Source organism: Pseudochaenichthys georgianus, chromosome 23 (genome assembly GCF_902827115.2).
Source record: "Pseudochaenichthys georgianus chromosome 23, fPseGeo1.2, whole genome shotgun sequence".
In the NCBI taxonomy this organism is placed as follows: Eukaryota; Metazoa; Chordata; class Actinopteri; order Perciformes; family Channichthyidae; genus Pseudochaenichthys; species Pseudochaenichthys georgianus.
This window is the reverse complement of record NC_047525.1, coordinates 264524-270129: the sequence shown is the minus strand read 5'-3', so window position 1 is coordinate 270129 and position 5606 is coordinate 264524.

The window sequence follows — 5606 nt, the reverse complement described above, 5'->3', positions numbered from 1 at the left end:
AACTGTTGAAAAACAACTTTTTCAATGATCTTACCTAGAAATGGCAGGTTTGATATGGGCCTGTAATTGTTCATTACTGAAGCATCTAGATTATTCTTTTTTAAGAGCGGTTTAATGACTGCAGTTTTCAGGGCCTGTGGAAAAATACCTGAGTGAAGAGATTTGTTTACTATATGAAGTAGTTCTGAGGCCATGCAAGGCAAAACATCTTTGAAAAATCCTGTTGGAATAATATCAAGGCAGCAGGAGGAGGATTTCAGAAGTTGTATAATGTCCTCCAGGTTTTTATCATTAATCTGATGGAATTGTGTCATGATGTCTGAATTGATGTTAAGTGGACACAGAGACAACACATTTGCTGTTCCTGATGCAGAGGCACTGACTGCTTGTCTGATTTTCTGAATTTTGTCAGTGAAAAAGGAGGCAAAATCATTGCACGCCCTGGTGGATAGAAATTCAGAGGCTACTGACACTGGGGGGTTAGTTAGTCTGTCGACGGTAGCAAACAAGGCATGTGCGTTGTTTTTGTTTTTGGTAATGATGTCAGAGAAGAATGATTGTCGTGCGTTTTTCAATTCCAAATTATAAAGGCCAAGTCTCTTTTTATAAATGTCAAAGTGAACCTGGAGATTTGTTTTTCGCCACCTGCGTTCAGCTTTTCGACATTCTCTTTTTTCTGTTCTCACGGTCATGGCCTTTCTCCATGGAGATATTTTCTTCCCAGTCACTTCATTTACCTTAATTGGAGCAATGGCATCTATAACATTTTTAATTTTTGAATTAAAATGATCTACTAGCTTATTTACTGAGGTGTTAGCAGGGGCAAGTGTGGAAGAAAAATTCTGAGTACACATTTCCCTAGTATTTTCAGTTAAATATCGCTTTGTGGTTACCTCTTTTTGAACACTTGTGTGAACAGAAATAGAGCTCTCAAAGAAAACACAGGAATGGTCAGACAGTGCAACATCAGTCACCACAACCATAGAGATATTCAGACCCTTTGAGATAATTAAGTCCAGAGTGTGCCCCTTATTGTGCGTGGGCTCCGTCACATGCTGAGTCAGTCCATAGCTATCAAGAACACAAAACAGTTCTTTAGCCCCTCTGTCCTGGGGGTTGTCAACATGGATGTTAAAATCACCAACAATGACTAGACGGTCAAAGTCAATACTCACTATAGACAGCAGTTCAGTAAGGTCATCAGAAAAGCTTGCACAGTATTTGGGTGGCCTATAGATATTTAGGAACAGAGCTCGAGAGGAGCATTTCAGCTGAAGGACCAAGGGGTAGACCTAGGACTAGGTGGAGGGATTATATCTCTTTGCTGGCCTGGGAGCGCCTTGGGATCCCCCAGTCAGAGCTGGTTGATGTCGCCAGGGAAAAGAAAGTTTGGGGCTCTCTGCTGGAACTGCTACCCCCGAGACCCGACCGCGGATAAGCGGGAGAAGATGGATGGATTTTCATTTATTGTCATTTCCATTCAGTCAGTCTTTAAGTGCTATTCAAATGTTAATGTGCTACATATCCACACAAACAAACAAAGTGGGCAATCCAATGAATGTTAATCTAACTGGGTTTTGATAGATAACATATCTCTTTTTCTTCTCTCAATTATTTTATTTCTATTGTGCACTCTAATCAATATTAATCAAACTATTGTTCGTTTATACATTTTAAGAATGGCGTTTATCTTTTTTGAGAATGAGTTCTTATTTTATTTTATTTATTGGGGTCTACAACAGATGATACAAATGTCTGTCAGTAAATGTGTGGCGGGGGTGTTTGTGAAAAATAACGGGGACAGAGCTGGGCTGCAGTTGAATAATCCAAAGATCAGCTCCTAAATTCTAACCCTATCTCCTATTCCTTGACCTCTGAGTGAAACGTCACGGGGTTAAGGGATAGTGGATAGGAGAATTCAAAAGGACTTAGGAGAAGAGACTGCGGTGCTAGAGAATCCGAATGCACTTTCACTATCCAACGTGTTTATGATGCGCCAGCGGACGTCATGAATGTGCGTCTGCTGCTGTGGGGAAACCATGGAAACCACAGTTTTCTGTACAGCGGACTACAACATGGATGTTTAATAAGAACGAGGGACTACTGTGAACTCATCTAGAGACTCTGCACCGTGCTCTGATGCTGCTGCTTTGCTTTATGAACGTGGACAACAGAGAAACAGATTCTTCAGGACCAAAGTTGGAATTGAAATAAAAAAGGAAAGTGAAACTTATGCTCGTCACCCTCTCCCTCTGGTCCACATGAATACTAATGATCCCAAAGATTGTATGAACTATGAAAAGATCTTAAAATAAATACAGATGTATTTATTATAAACGTTAGTCCTTAACATCTATCACTGTGTATATCACCATTCAAACATCTTTTAAAAGTTGAACAAACCCCACACAGCTCAGTAAAGACTGTGATGTTGACTTTATTTGATCATTTCAGTGAAAACTAACGTTCATATTTCTCTCTTGATTATAATACTGATGAACATTCTAAACAAAGCACTTTGGCAACTTACCACCTATGTTTTAAAATGCTTAATAAGCACCGTAACTTTCATGATATCATTTCTCGGTCATAATCGGTTGTTTCCGTGAACGGCCGACTGTTGAGTGACGGCAAATGCTGCGGCTGCAAGGCATTGTGGGGCAGCATTTTCGCTTCTCCTGTCGGTTAGGGAGGTCCAGTGGTCTAGTGGTTCCTAAGCTAAAGGAGGTTATAAAGGAAGTTTGAAACCTTTCCTATCATTCTCATCATTCTAGAGAATTGGAACGGCACTTATCATGGCTGCCACTGAGGGACTTCCGGGTCATTTCACTCCTTTAGGAAGGTTCCTCAGCTAAATGGACTATTCGACTTCAGCCCTGCTGTCAGACGAACAGCTGTGCGGCGTCATCACAAACAGACGTCGCTTCACGTGACGCTCCGGAGGAAAGGACGTCCCATTGCTCTTAAAACTCATTTCCCTGCTTCTCGTGGTTTCCTTAGCCGCGTTCACACTGCGGTACTTTTCCCACAAAGGTTCATGCGAACTTAGTTCATGCGAACTCTTTAGTTCTCATGAACTAAGTACAGATCGCGTTCACACCAGAAAAAGTCCCTGGGGGAGGATTAGACAAATGAAGCCGCTGACGTCACTTCTTCTTCTTCTGCTTTGGGTTTACTGGCAGGCCGCAAAGAACTTCACGGCGTATACTGCCACCCCAAGTCCCCGGCCGGAAGTCCCCGGAGTTGGGGAATGGCTTCACTTCTTCTTCTTCTGCTTTGAAGAAGCCTTTTTGACTGAAGCCTTACGAGTAAATCGCCAGAACGCCGACACCTCCTCATCTCCACCGCTCCCATGTTTTATTTTGTGTTACCATAAGTTAGTCTCTCTGCGTTTCTGCGCTGGGCTAATGCTAATAATGCTAATGCGAGGATAATAAAATGTGGACATTATCCCGCTTATTACACATGGCCACATTCTCAACAAAGTAACGACATGACTCCCAATAATAATTTAAATGCTTTTATGGATTTAGAAAAAGATTTTATTGATTTATAAAATAGTTTTTTGTATTGATTTAAATTGACATGCATCCGCTAAGAAAAGTAGTCCGTTGTTACTGTTTGAACTAACGTAACAACGGCAGGAACTGCTTCTATAGTGTTTTTGAGGAGCTTTTTGATTACAGATTTGAAAACATCGTTGCTTGCTTTAAAAGTAGCACAATTCATGATGTCAAACCTTGAAAGATATCTAGATATCCCTGCCCTAATGCCAAAAGTAACTGGCAACTGAATATATGTCGCCGTAGCTATGATGTCTATGTCTGGACCGCTGCGTAAAAAGGAGGGTTTCTGACCCATTACTTCTCTTCTTACTTCTATAAGAATAAAACACGGAGGACGGAGATCTCTTTTTGTCCCCCTCTTCTCCCCGCTGCAGCCTAGCAGTTGATCTCAAAGCACGCTCCCCTCTCCTGCAGGGAGAAAAACTATGTTTATATACTTTATATAGGTTGATACAGTAGCCCCTTTTTTTAAATAGTTGTTATAGGTGTTGCCATTTGTTTTGTGTAGCGTGGTTCTACAAGCAAGTCAATGCATTCATTGGGTGGTATCAGAGAGTTACACGGGTCTGTAAATGCAATGAAAACAATTGGCCACAGCAAATAATAATAATGTAATTTTTACTTTTGAATACTTTAGTACAAAGGATGTCTTGAATAATTTAAGTGATATATGTGTACACATATAAATAATTAGTCAAAACAGCGCTACATTTGATTTAATTAAAAGGTATAATATGTGGTAAACTGAAGAGCCCTTTGGGAGCCGAAAGAGCCGGCTCTTCTTGGTGAGCCAAATGATCCGGCTCAGCAAGAAGAGCCGGAATTCCCATCACTAGAACAATGACTTCTTCTGCGAGGATTTATAAAAGCAGCTGGAATCCCTTAAATTGCTATTGGATACAAAAAGTTAGGAAACGCCCCTATAGGAAACGCCTCCTTGCTGCGGTCTGCAGCCAGACCCATCTCACCTTTGTGGGAAAAGTACCGCAGTGTGAACGCGGCTAATTGCATCTCTCCATGCTTCCCTGGTGGGAGGGACTAAACGCAGGGAAACGACGCAAGTGAGGGAAGCAAGGATTTCATTTAACCGACATGAGACCATGAGACGGTGCCAAGAGAGGCTTCTCAATACTCAAATTTCCCCTCCTCGACTCCTCGACTCCTCGGTCCTCCGGTAGTGACCCGGAAATGAATTTCAGCGCGCCATTTTGAAGGACGTCTCATTTCTCTAAATGCACACCGAGGACCGAGGATCGAGCATCGAGGAGGCTCTCTGGAGGAGCTATAACCGAGGATACACTGATGGTTCCTCCACGGCTCCTCCGCGGATGCATTTCCGGGAACGGTGGAGGCGTGACGCACGGCCGGACTTATCTCAGCCAATGACAGCTCTGCATGCATCCCCTGGATATTATTTGAGAACCTGCTCTCATCGCAACGCGATGTTTACAGTGAGAACAGCTGTGAGGTCCTGCAGAAAGCAGAGCAGTGTGTAAAATATATATCACTCAGTATAACAGGCCTACTCTCTTTATTTGCTTTAGTTTAGTAGATATCTACAAAGAGTCCATATTTTTCTAAAACCATTTAGTGCTTCACATAATAAAATACACAACGGCTGTAGCCTGATTATGCTTTAGCAGCTGTAGGTGTGTGTGGTACAGTATGTAGGTGTGTGTTGTACAGTGTGTAGGTGTGTGTTGTACAGTGTGTAGGTGTGTGTTGTACAGTGTGTAGGTGCGTGTGTTGTACAGTGTGTTGTACAGTGTGTAGGTGCGTGTGTTGTACAGTGTGTAGGTGCGTGTGTTGTACAGTGTGTAGGTGCGTGTGTTGTACAGTGCGCAGATGCCGCGGACAGACGGGTCTCAGTTGGTTTGATGTCCTTACTTTTAATACTTGCAAATACAACTTTTGGCCCGTAATTTCAATTCCCCATTTCAGCGACCAGAGAGAGAGGGGGGGGGGGGGGGGCGTATATCCAGTCTCTGACTGTGTTACGTTATTATGAGAGTGCTCTCATACTTTAAATTGTATATATTT